This window comes from Saccostrea cucullata, unplaced genomic scaffold (assembly GCF_032062105.1).
Source record: "Saccostrea cucullata isolate Sc308-1 unplaced genomic scaffold, CSIRO_AGI_Scuc_v1 ctg4593, whole genome shotgun sequence".
NCBI lineage: Eukaryota > Metazoa > Mollusca > Bivalvia > Ostreida > Ostreidae > Saccostrea > Saccostrea cuccullata.
This window is the reverse complement of record NW_026933573.1, coordinates 1-14,459: the sequence shown is the minus strand read 5'-3', so window position 1 is coordinate 14,459 and position 14,459 is coordinate 1. Positions and strand designations below refer to the sequence as shown.

General features: G+C 34.3%; 1 pseudogene; it reads left to right on the top strand.

Moving 5' to 3' along the window:
- The first annotated feature begins 10,240 nt into the window (after window positions 1–10,240).
- LOC134238682 (uncharacterized) lies at window positions 10,241–12,463 on the top strand (annotated as a pseudogene).
- Window positions 12,464–14,459: the final 1,996 nt, after the last annotated feature.

Here is a 14,459-nt window from a genome sequence, read left to right as displayed (position 1 = left end):
TAGGACATTAAATCTCAACCAAAAAAATCGTTGAATATTTTATATGTTTAGAAAAAAATTTATGGTAGATAGTGCAGGCCCATTCATCTCTTGGTAGTAATGAGTAGACAAGTATCCAGTTAAAGATTAATTAATGAGTTTAATGTAGGAAGGCTAGCTGATCAAGCGGCTTATCTGTATCCTTTGGGGATTAGACAAAAGAAGTGCTGGTCAGTTTATAGCATATGTCATTTGATGGCCAGGCCTTTTCTTTTCAAAATTAATTTGGTATAGATGAAGATGTTACGACTAATTTGATATTGTTTAATATGATGGGCATTTGACATTAGGTCTAACACAACCAGCATAGAAATCTATTAATGATGTAATATTTATTATAATTAATGCCTAGATAACAGGAAATGGATAAATATTTGAAGGAATGGAAAAATCATGGAAATCTTGGAATCAAGGATGACGTGATTTTCTTGCACACTAAAATGTTCAAGAAAATTGTATTTTTTTTGACGGGCGTATCATGCTGTGGCGCGGCACTTTATTGACTTCTTCTCAAGAACCACTGGGCCAATTTTAACCAAACTTGGTACAAAGCATCCTTGGGTGAAAGGGAGTTTAAATTGTTAAAATAAAGGACCATGTCCTTTCACATGGGTAGATAATCAAGAAAGCCAAAAATAGGGTGGGGTCATAAAAAAAATCTTCTCAAGAACCACTGGGCCAGAAAAGCTGAAACTTATGTGGAAGAATCCTGGGGTGGTGTAGATTCTAAATTATAAATATCATGACCCCCGGGGGTAGGGCAGGGCCACAATGGGGAATCAAAAGTTTTACATAGAAATATATAGGAAAAATCTTTAAAAATCATTTTCTGAAGAACCACTGAACCAGAAAAGCTGAAACTTATGTGGAAGCATCCCGGGGTAGTGTAGATTCTAAATTGGTCAAATCATGACCCCTGAGGGTAGGGCGGGGCCACAATAGAGAATCAAAGTTTTACATAGAAATAATCTTTAAAAGTCTTCTTCTCAAGAACCACTGGACCAGAACAGCTGAAACTTATATGGAAGCATTCTTGGATAGTGTAGATTCTAGATTATAAAAAATCATGACCCCTTTGGGTAGGGAGGAGCCACAGTAGGGAATCCAAGTTTTACATAGAATTATTTAGGAAAAAATCTTCTTCTCAAGAACCACTGGACCAGAAAAGCTGAAACTTATGTGGAAACATGCTGGGGTAGTGTAGATTTTAAATTGTCCAAATTATGACCTGGGGGGTAGGGTGGGGTCACAATATGTATTGGGCCAAAATAAAAAATACTCTTGTTTCCTGTCACCCGACCTACCCTACATTTTACCCTCCGACCCTAAAAGTTTTTATCACATTTTTATTTTTTGGGTGACTATTTTCCTGAAATACTAAAGTCGACCAACAATATTCAAAGAACTAATACATCACAAGTGTACAGGATACCTTTACTTTATAAAGAAACTTTCTCTGTAAACTGTTAACGTATTGGTTTCTTGTTATTACATGCTATATGTTTTGCATTCATTGAGTTTTGGAAATAAAATTTTTTCTCAAAATAAATTTTTTTCCCTACCTACCTACCCTAATTTTTTTGGTCAGGGGACAGGAAACAAGAGTATTTTTAGGTCACCTGAGTAAACTCAGGTGACCTATTGCTATCCGTTTTCGTCCGTCGTCGTGTGTCGTGCGTTAACATTTGAACATTTTCATCTTCTTCTCTGAATCCACTGAACCAATTTCAACCAAATTTGGCAAAAAGCATCTATGGGTGAAGGGGAACAAAAATTGTGAATTTCATGATCCCTGCCCCCCTGGGACCTGAGGGGTGGGGCCAAAACCACTAAAATTCATGCAATCTTTAAAAATCTTCTTCTTTACTCCTGAACAACAAGCAGGCAAACTGTTTGCATGATTGTAATCAGCAATGAGTCCTCTACCAAAATTGTGAAATTCATGGCCCTATGGTCAGGGGTTATAGTGCTAGGGCGGGGCTAAATAAGTAGGTAGTGAAAATGCATTATTTCTTTGAAAATCTTCTTCTCTGCTCCTGGGTATTAAATAAACCAACTAAGTACATAGTTATGATGAGCAAGAGTGCCTCTACCAAAATTGTGAATTTTATGGCCCCAGGGTCAGGGGTTCTGGTGTTAGGGTGGGGCTCTATTGATTATATAGTGAAAATACATGAATTCTTTGAAAATCTTCTTCTCTGCTCCTGGGTATTAAATAAACAAATTAAGTACATAGTTATGATAAGCAAGTGTGCCTCTACCAAAATTGTGAATTTTATGGCCCCAGGGTCTGGGGTTCTTGTTTAAGGGGGGGGGGGGCTCTAATGATTATATAGGGAAATGCATGAATTCTTTGAACATCTTATCCTTTGCCCCTGGTTAATATGCTAATGATCTAATTACATATTTAAGGCCAGGATTTTTTTTTTTAGTTTTTTAAACCCTCCGCTCAAGGTTTTGAATGTTTAGAAAAAAAATAAAACATTTTTTTCTTTCCGATGTCAAATTTGAGTCGGGATCGAGATTTCAAATTTACGAACTCGCACTTCCGCTCGTTTTAGGGCGGGTAAATAAAGCTAGATCTGAGAAGAGCTTTAGTGTAAAATTCATCGATAAGAGCGCCATTCAAAACGTTTCACCCGTTCAAAAGACAAATAAAATGCTGACGACTTTGTTGCACAATGACATGATGGTGAGATAATTATGTATTCGTTTCAAAAGTAACTGTAAATTATTTTCCTCCCCAGGTTTTTAACTGCCCGTGATAGCTATTGCATATTGCCAGGGACATTATTTAGGTATCTATTATAGCTTACAGTCTAAGCATCATTCCTCAGAAAAGGGTTGCTTATGCATCAGGTGTTATGAATAAAACTATGGGAGAAGTGAATTCAAATTTGAGGAAGAACCTGAAGAAATAAAAAAAAAATCAAATATTAAAAGGCAAGAATATACAAATATATACAGGCATGTAGTATCATTTGTATCAACCAGAAAAATTATTTTACACTTAATTGAAAAAATGTTGACCCTACTCCCCAATACTCCCTGTCTGTTTTATGATAGGAATTATAATTTTAGGCATCAAGTAAATTTTAGAACAATGTCTACACATTCATATAACACATATTAAAGAAATGAAGATATTTTGAAATATATTTTAATCAACATCACAAAATTTATGTAATTGACCCAAACTGGCAGATGATGAAATAAGCAATTAAATGTTCTACTTTCCTATTTGTAAGCATTATGTGTCCAGTGGTAAGGAGCCTATTAGGATAGCATAAAAAAAGAATGTACCAATGTTAATAATTGATTTATCAAAAAAAATTTTATTTCCTTCTCCTCCGGAACTTTATTATTCTCATGTTCATAACTAAATCTAAACATAAAAAAAAAATGCTGGCCTTATAATGAAGAAAGGGGCCTCTTTCAAAATAGATAATTTCTCAGGGCTGCGGGGTCAGGGGTACCAGGGGGGTACTTTGACTAAAAATGAATTAATGCTTTGATATCTGCCCTTTGAAAAGCAATGGTGCCTCTTTCAAAATTTGTGAATTTCATGGCTTTTGGATTAAAACACGAACCAAATATAATCACTGATACATGATACTCAGGTGACCTATAAGGCCCGAGGGCCTCTTGTTTCTTTTGGCCTTACTTAATACTAGTAGGGCTGGGCAAAAATATCGATATTTCAATATATTGCAATACAGCGACTAAAAATAGCGTATTGCAATACGATTTTGTATTATCGATATATTGGCAATATGCCCAGATTAAGGAATTTTATCATTAAATATAAAAATTGACTTATGAAAGGTTTGTTATTAAGCCAAACAGTAAGACAGAAGCTGTTTTGTGGGAGTATTTCAGAGCATAACTGAAATGAAATCAACAAGATTTTTTTTCTGTGTTGGTTACTTATCATAGTTACATGTATTTACATTCTGCACGTAAATTAAAGTATTAAAGTAAATGTAGTAGGAAAATGCCATTTTAATTACATTTAAAATATTGCAATACATATCGCAATACAGTTAAAAATATGGCAATACGAAATCTCGGGCCAATACCCAGCCTTAATTACTAGTGGGAAATCTGGTAAAGAATAGCATGGTCAAAGCTACTCAAGTGAGCGATGTGGCCCATGGGCCTCTTGTTTTCTACTCCAGGGTTCTAGACAACTTCAACTCTGTTAAAATTACAGTTCAAATTTGGCGATTTTTTTCCACTCATTGGGAAAGTTTCAATTGGGAAAAAAACAGAAGAACAAAGGAGAATTTTCTCTCATTTAATCAAACGAAACGTATTTTGCATTTATTCCAACTTAATTGCCTATTACTCTGTGTTTTAACGAATAAGCAACAAGAACTTACTATTTTTTATATCAATGTCCCATGTTTTCACATTTTCATGCTTTCAATTTGTCAAAATGTAGGACACTACATGCTGTTTGCACCACAGGTCCGCCAAATTACGACTTTTTAGCTCACCTGAGCCAAAGGCTTAAGTGAGCTTCTCTGATCAAAATTTGTCTGTTGTCTGTCGTCGTCGTTGTTGTCGTTGTCTTCATCGTTGTCGTAAACTTTTCACATTTTCATCTTCTTCTCGAGAACCACTAGGCCAATTTCAACCAAACTTGCTACAAAGTATCCTTGGGTGAAGGGGATTCAAGTTTGTTCAAATGAAGGGCCACGCCCTTTTCCAAGGGGAGATAACTATGAATTAGAGAAAAATTATTGCCATTTTTAAAAAAATCTTCTTCTCAAGAACCACTGGGCCAGGAAAGATGAAACTCATGTGGAATCATCCTCAGGAAGTGTTGTTTCAAGTTTGCTCAAATCATGACCCCTGGGAGTAGGGTGGGGCCAAATTGGCTGATCAAAATTTTACACAGGAATATATAGGGAAAATCTTGAAAAATCTTCTTCTCAAGAACCACTGGGCCAGGAAAGATGAAACTCATGTGGAATCATCCTCAGGTAGTATAGATTCAAGTTTGTTCAAATCATGACCCTCAGGGGATGGGTGGGGCCAAAATGGCCAATCAATGTTTTACGTAGGAGTATATAGGAAAATCATTAAATATCTTCTTCTCAAGAACCACTGGGCCAGGTAAGATGAAACTCATCTGGAATTATCCTCAGGTAGTGTAGATTCAAATTTGTTCAATTCATGACCCCCGGGGGTCGGGTGGAGCCAAAATGGCCGATCAAAGTTTTACATAGGAATATATTTAAAAAAATCTTTAAAAATCTTCTTCTGAAAGAACCACTGGGCCAGGAAAGATGAAACTCATTTGGAATCATCCTCAGGTAGTGTAAATTTAAGTTTGTTCAAATCATGACCCCCTGGGCTAGTGTGGGGCCATAATGGCCGTTAAAAGTTTTACATTGGAATATATAGGAAAAATCTTTAAAAATCTTCTTCTGAAGAACCACTGGGCCAGGAAAGATGAAACTCATTTGAAATCATACTCAGGTAGTGGAGATTCACGTTTGTTCAAATCATGACCCTTGGGGTAGGGTGGGGCCAGTATGGCTGATCAAAGTTTTACATAGGAATATGCAGGAAAAATCTTTAAAAATCTTCTTCTCAAGAACAATTGAGACAGGAAAGATGAAACTCATGTGAAATTATCCTCAGGTAGTGTAGATTCAAGTTTCTTCAAATCATGAACTCCGGGGCTAGAGTGGGGCCAAAATGGACGACCAAAGTTTTACATAGGAATATATACGGAAGCCTTTAAAATTCTTCTTTTCAAGTACTTCAAAGCCATGATTAGTAATATTTATATGGAACCATCCTCAGGTAGTGTAGATTCTAGATAATTCGTTCAAATCATGATCCCCTGGGGTGTTAAAATTCAAGGCCCCCCCCCCCCCCCCAACCTCAGTAAACTTTCAGTTCTGATCTGATATGTGCTTTTTCCTAGCCGATGTGCTCAGGTGAGCGCTGTGGCCCCTGGGCCTCTTGTTTTACTTTCAATTTAAGCAGAAGTGAAACAATTAGTCAACTTGTACAATGTTTCATTTAAAAAGAGTTATGTTGTCGTAGTCTATTGCTTCACAGGTGAATTGGGAATTTTTAGTCCCAAATTGGGAAAAATTAACGTTTTTGGCATTGGGAATGGTGCCATTTATCGGTACCAGTTATATAAGGGAGAAAAAAAAAACGCTGAATTTAGTTGCAATGGGCAGGATGTCAGCCAGTGACTATTAGTTTGCATTTATATACTGAAAGGAAAAAGAAGTGCAGGGTAAACTTTTGAGGTGAAATAATTTTATTCCTATATTATGGACCTACCGTAATTTTTGGATAATAGGTCGATACTTTTTTCTCAGAACCGCTGGGGTCGCCCAATATACGAATTCGACCTTTCTAAGGCTCAAGATTACGAAAAGTGCCCCCAAATCAATAAAATTCACGTCAATTTCAAAGCAAATCTGTGCCACTTTCATAACTTTTTTCATTATTTTACACAGAAAAATTAATGCCCAGGTAAACAATAAAATATTTATTCTATAGCTTTCTTACAAAATAAATTCCATTAATTATCTGTTGATGACAAAAGAAAACAACATTGCTTCATCTATTAAATAATTCCTCAACGTATTATCCATTAACATCATGCGGTATCCATCTTGTGAAGTTAGGAAGTCGCTACCGTTTACTAAAAGTAAAACCGCAGCCGTATCAAAATTTAAAATACGAAAAAATTTTCAAGATCAACTGTAGTGTTTTTACCATTTATTAGTAGCGATAAATTGAAATAGTATATTAAATATTTTTTATTGTCTTAAGCAAAGAGTTAGTAATAAATACGGGTGACAGAAATATAATTTACATTGAATTACCGGTATACAAAGATTGACTTCTAACAGAATTTTAATTGTCTGAAAGATAAAGGGATTTACACTGTGTACGCAAAGGTGTAACACCTGTTGGTTTAAATGCCTACGGGGCATGATTATAACAAACCCACGTGCCGTTATAGGGTATTGGTGTTACACATCATTGAACAAACAAAGCCGTGAAATTCATGTTGACAGTCAAATTGTGAATGTACTCTCAAATTAAATTTATAAATTAAACTTAGTAGAGTGTTAATATGATTTCAATTCTTAACTGTTGCTTGATATATACATTCAATGGCCATTTGCGTGTTTTAGCGAATCCCTTGAGAAGAAAAATAAAAATGGCGGACATCGAAGTAATTGTTGTCCAACGGTAAATAATGTCTGAATAAAGTTAATAGGAATGTGTCCAAGTTGTTCTGAAATCGGAATTACTATTCTTTGGTCTCGGGTATTTCCCAAATATTATAGCTGTAAAATAATAATGTATTTACGTGTTATTTATGCCTTTGATTTAACAACGGTGTGAAAACTACGGAGGCATTGAACAGGCAAGTTGGAAAAAAATAAGTAGTAACACAATTCAAAGAAGTTTTAACTACTTTTTTAAAAAAAAAAACTTTATTCAAATTCTGTACTCATTAAAATACCTGTTTAATTTCTTGATACGTTTATGTCACGGAATAACCCCGGTAATTCTAGGGGTTTACCTGTTCTGATACGTTGTATCTGCATAAGAATCTTTAGAAAACGGGAAACAAAGCCTCGTCCTATATAGTAAGTTCGTCCTATCTTAGGATTTTTCAAAAATTAAGGCTGAAAATGAGCCTTTCGACCTATATACCCCATCGACCTATAACCCAAATATTACGGTATATTACATTTAAAGTCTTTTTAATGAAAATATCAAAATTCCTTCGGATTTTGCCCCATAATTCATGAGTTATTGAAACCCGTGACGATGCCCCCCAAAAATGAAAATTTAAAATTATCATCTTCAATGTCTCTCTGGTAAATCTGTTACAGCCTTGATTCTTCTTTGCATGGAGTTCATCAGTGTGTGAATCCTTTAGCTTCAGGACTGTAGCTCTCTGCTTGAGAAAATTTTGACGGATAAAGCAGAGAGCTACAGATCCATGCATTGTAAAAACCTTTGATTTATGCTGCCGATTTTTGTCGCTCACTTCGAGTATTATTTCTGGTGTTTTATGTTTTTCCCCAGCATTATTAATGATACATGATCATTAACCACACATTTAACTCCTATTCCTAAATGTTTATTTACCTTTCAACAGTTCAAGGAGGTTTGTGGATGTGTACTTAGAAATGGGAATCTTTTAAACCGTCCATAAAGGACTGTTTTGGACCATTGAAAGTTAAATAAAGTATCAATGATTTTAGTAAAATATATTATAGGTTATTGAACTTATATTAGTGAATATTGGCACAAGTTGGCTGTACAAATGCACGAGCTTTGAGTGCATTTACAGCCAACTCGTGCCAATATTCACCAATATAAGTTCAATAACTCTTTTATTATATAGCTAAAACATTTCCTCATAATTTATATTAAGTAGTCTAACTAAAAACTCATATTAATGATTTTTTAGTATTGCTATTCAAATTAACGCCTGTTCAATATCGCATCATTCCGATGACCCTAATGAACGTTATGATTTGCTTATTTAGATTTTAACGGGTCTAATACGTACTAAATTTTAATAAATAATTTCATTTTATGTGAAGAATAAATACATCTTACTTAGATGCCACTTCCTTTATTTGATATAGCTCGAAGAATTTGACCAGACGACTTTTTTTTGGTTTACAACAGGGCGTTCGATATTGAACGCTCGTATTTGAAATGTTTCAGGTGTTTATATGTAATACAAACTCAGCGTTCAATAAAACGTCAAGATATTGATCGCTAAAATTCTATGGATTTTTGGTAGTATTTTATTAGAGACTATTTATTAGCTATATAATAAGATTAATTATCGATTACTATTCTAAGAACAAAAGGAAAGCATAAACTACAAGAAATTATACCCGAAGTGAGCGACAAAAAATCGGCAGCATAAAATGATATTTTTTATGTAAGGAAAAATTTTGTTTATACATAACCTTCAAGTTCTTCATGTGTACATTAGGGGTGTGCAATATTACCGGTATATCGGTATATTGCGAATTATCCACCATGATAATATATCGCGATATGAAAATCAGATATCGGTATTTCACAATATTTATAAAAATATATAAAAATCTCCTTCATTGTAGAAACTGCTGAAATAATACTTGTAACTGCCTCAGGCTTTTTCAATCTCGTTAAAACAATACTTCGTCAGCTTTCAGAGAAAGAGACAGAGAGGGAGAGAGAGAGAGAGAAAGATAGAGAGAAAGAAAGAGAGAGAGAGCATTTAATTTACTGTTGCAATTTTAAATATCTTACTTTAAATATGATTTATAATTAATTATAAGACTTTAAAATAAAATTAATAAGAAAGATAATATGTTAAACATTTCTAAGGGTGTATACCAAGTGCACTATGGTTCTCGCATCAAATCTACACGATCGACATCGCGATGAAATGTCAAGTTCAATATACATGTTCATATTACAAGTAAATGGTCATCCGTGTTTTCACTTGAAGTAGTGTTGCTCTAATTATTTTTTTTATAACTTTCATGCCATTTTAAACACCTTCATGCTATACCAGGAGCACATTATATTAGACCAGTAGATCTATACAGGCCATATTTCCTGATCGTTTGTCATAATGTGAAATTAGGTCGGGTTAGAGTAAACACCAAAACGCACCAAAATAGGTCACAATTTCTTTCTGGCTTTAATTTTATTCTGTAACTACAATATTTGTTTGTTTTCATATAGTATGTAATGTTTTAATCTTGAATAGCATTTCATGCTACTTCATTAACCCCCCCTCCCCCCAAAAAATGAAAAAACTTAATATAAGGCCATATAAAATTAATCTTTAGATTCTCATCCCCGCCCGCCCTTCTCAAAATGTCCCGCCCCGATGTTTTTTATTTTGAATATGGGTATTTTCATGTATTTTTATTCAGTAAGAATTTGGGTCAAAGTTTAAAGAGTTATCTCCCGTCTGTATTAAAAGTCGCGTGTCGCTATTTATAGTAAAAGAGCCATGTGAAGAATGGAGAAAAATCGGCAATAAAAACAGTTTAATCATGTAAGGAAAAGATAATTTGTCAGTATAGAGAAGGCAAAAAAAAAAATTATAAACACATATAGATACCATCACTGGCAGGAGCAAGTATTTAGAGAGATTGTAACTAAGTAAAAATAGACAAGGAAAATGACACCTGGTATATATAATAACGATCTCCAGCTGTGTGACTTTGCTTTGAAATAAAAAAAATCTACAACATCGTAGACAGATTTTTCAGTAGAATAATTATTAGAACATTTATATAGATTTTGCAAAATAAGAAGTCACGCATACACAATTTATTGGTATCCCCACCTCATTTTGTTCAGGGTGTGCCGTATAATGTGTACTTGATAATTTGTTAATTAACAATAAATATTTAACTTTTAAAGCAAAAATTTTCTTTAAATATTTAAAAGAATATGAAAAGAATTAAATCTATACATATTTGCATTAAGGTAATGAAAAAAAATGTGAACTGGGCGTCCATTGTTTTGTTGATACTTATATATAAAATTAACAATTATAAAAAATAAAAAATAAAATCCGCCCACCCGCCCCAATTTTTTTGCAAATTAGGATGAGAATCTAAAGATTAATTTTACCTGGCCTAATTAATATAAAATACTTTTTTGTTCAAACTTGAAAATTCTCCATGGGGTATGATGGGGTTTTTTTTATTATTTTAAAATTATTATTTTACCTGGTATTTGATTAAAAGTAAAGTGTTATAATTATGTGTGTAATTAATGTATTATCCAGGGATCACAGTAAAAACATGTTAAATATTTGAAAATGAAGGATTAAATAGTACAAGCATTTCAAACAGTGGCATGGGCCTCTTATTAATGTAAATTAAAATTGGTAATATATGCAATATATTGCACTTCTGAATTTATTTCTGTTTTTTGTAGGTGAAAAAGTTAATATGGATTTTGAAAATGAAGACGACATGACATCTATGCTGGCCAACCATCTGTTTGCAAAGATAGCAACATGTTCTGACTACACCATTGACCAACATTGTAAAAGTAAAAGAGAGGTAATTTTGGTTAAGTGTGCATGTGGGAATGTAAACTGTGTGGTTGTTTGACACTTAGACAAAGAAGCTATTTTGATACCAGTATAGGTAAAATTCATACACAACATATGACATGTATATAATTTCTTTAAAATTTCTCACAGTATCAGAATTTCAATAGAAACACAAATTGCTTATGTAATCAGAATGTTATTTTTAATTTTTCTTTTAATACTCACCATGTTGATGTAGAAGGTAGACTATGTAGTGTCCCTTATTTTTTGAATCAGTTAAAAGTAAATGTTCTTTGATTTTGCATGTTTCAGTAGAAAATATTCATATTTAAAATGATTAGATGTTTGCAAAAAAGTATCCTATGACAAAGTACTCATGCTTGTTCTTTTCATGCAGGGAACCCTAATGTATGGCATGGAAATGTGGACATCATAATCAAAAGTGACATTATTATGCAGAACTTGGAGGATAAACAAGATAAATTGTCCAGAAAATCACCAGCTGAGGTTAAAACTAAAAGTAATCCATTGAGTATGAACCCACTGCTGGTAGCAGAAACTATTGTGTTCTCATTTCTACAGAAGAAAAGACACCCAGAGTTATGTAACTTCCTCATTCCTTCCATAGGCATTTCAGATAATGCCATGGTTTTGATGTTTTATGATTCGGAGCATGATGTGCTGTTGGAGAGTTCCCCAGTTCCACTTTTTGTAGAATTTGAAAGCAGGTTTTCTGTTGAGGCCATTTTCTTAGCCTGGCTAGCTGTTAATTACAAATTTCTGTGCACGGGGTTAATGGAAGACATGCTCGAATGTAAAGCAGGTTTCTTTGCGCAAGCTGAGACAAAAATAAATGTCTATGAAAATGATCTTAAAATGCCAATTGTAAGGATAACTCCTACCGAAGAAAAGGTGCGGAAACAATTGAGTTTTAGTGAATATATTTCAATAAAACAAAACAAGATTATTGAGTTGAGGAGGAAATGGTTTAAACCCAAAGAAAAAAACTAGTGTTCAGAAAGAGTTACATGTAGTTGCAACCTGTAGTCTTTTAACTTGAAAATGTTTGTACAATCCACTTTTCATTATTTATAACACACAATTAAGGCCACATTTTTAAGAAGGCTTAAAAACCTTTTTTATGTACTATTTCATGTTTAAAAGGTAGGATTTTTAATAAATACATGTATATGATTGTTATTTTCCTTTTTATGCCCCCCCCCCCCCCCCGGAAGGTGGGAGGACATATTGCTTTGCTGCTTTCAGTCTGCCTGTCTGTATGTTGGTCCACCAACAGTTCCATTCATTTTCTTTGCAGAGAATGTACATTTGGAAATGAAATTAGGTATATTATACTATATACATTTATCATATGAATATCTAGGTCATCTTTTGTTTTGAAGTATCGAGCAATATTTAACAGAGTATAAAACTTCCAATTATATGCAGTTTCCTTTCTCTTTTCTTGTAATAGAATTTAATATACAGATTTAGCATAAGAATAGCTAGGCCAAGTTTCGTTTGGGTATGAACGAGAAATTTTTGACAAAGTTACACGTATATGTCCTCCGGACTTGGAAAAATTCTATCTACAGTATTTGCCATTTCATTTTCTTTGCAGATCGAGGTTGCCCATTCTGAGATGAAATTTTAAAATATACAGATTAATCATAAGAATATCTATGTCAGGTCCTGTTGTTGGTATGATCAATCATTTTTTAAAGAGTTATGTTCCTTTGACATGAAAAAAATCTCAATTATTGGCAGTTTTTGCTCATTTTCTTTGAAGGGGATGCAAATTTTGAAATTTGGTGTACAGATTTTTCATTTCCATTCAATTACAATGCCCATGATTTAGGCATATGCATCCTATAATCTATGTCCAAGGAGGGTTGGGGGCATAATTGTTTCACAAACATCATTTACTGAAAGGCACAGCATAGTAAAACAATGTTTTAGGACAATTAAAAGCCTCTATATGGGCGGCGGAAAGGGTAAAAAAGACGTTTATGCAAAACTAACAACTAATTTTATAAACATAATGAAATACAAAACAGACAACCTTAAAAACAAAATCAACAGACTCGTTTGCAAAATCAACAGACTCCGATGCGAAACCAATGATCACCAAATGAATGCAAAACCAACGATTATTCACTGAATTGTCGCTAGATGGCATGCAAAAAACATATATTACCTGAATTAACACTAGATGGCGCGCAAGGTATACTCATATTCCAAGGGAGAATAGATTTTGTTTTGTTGTGAAATGGAATTTGAATATGAGTACCATTTTATATTAAAATGTCTACTTTATCACAAGTACAGGAAATTGTATATTAAAAAAAATTATTGGTATAAACTTAGCATGTATAAAATTTTACAATTATTATCAACTGAAAAGATTGGTGAAATACAGATGTTTAAGTAAATATAGGGAAATTCCACCAAAATGCAGAAGAACTTGGAGATTCACTTTGGTAAAGAAAGGATACTTTTTAGCTCACCTGAGCTGAAAGCTCAAGTGAGCTTTTCTGATCACCCGGTGTCCGTCGTCCGTCCGTCCGTCCGTCCGTCCAGCTGTCCGTCCGTCCGTCCGTCTGTAAACTTTTCACATTTTCAACTTCTTCTCAAGAACCACTGGGCCAATTTTAACCAAACTTGGTACAATGCATCCTTAGGTAAAAGGAAATTTAAATTGTTAACATCAAGGGCCAAGACCCCTTCCAAAGGGAGATAATCAAGAAAATACGAAAATAGGGTGGGGTCATTAAAAAATCTTCTTCTCAAGAACCACTGGGCCAGAAAAGCTGAAATTTATGTGGAAGTGTAGATTCTAAATTGTGAAATTCACGACCCTCGGGGGTAGGGCGGGCCGTACTAGGGAATCCAAGTTTTACATTGAAATGAATACGAAAAAACTTCTCAAGAACGACTGGGCCAGGAAAAATGAAACTTATGTGGAAACACGTTCGGTAGTGTAGATTCTATTACATGTATGACAAAATCGTGTCCCCTAGGGGGAGGGCGGGGCCACAATAGGTATTGCAAGGGTGAATCTGGTTAAGAACAGCATGGCCAAAGTTACTCAGGTGATCAATGTGGCCCATGCACCTCTTGTTAGATCCAAATCTAACAAGGGGATGCCCGGCATGCTGTCCCTGGATCCGCCTTTTTAGCTCACCTGAGCCGAAGGCTCAAGTGAGCTTTTCTGATCACATTTTTGTCCGGCGTCCGTATCTGTCTGTCCGTCTGTCTGTAAACTTTTCACATTTTCGACTTCTTCTCAAGAACCACTGGGCCAATTTCAACCAAACTTGGCACAAAGCAT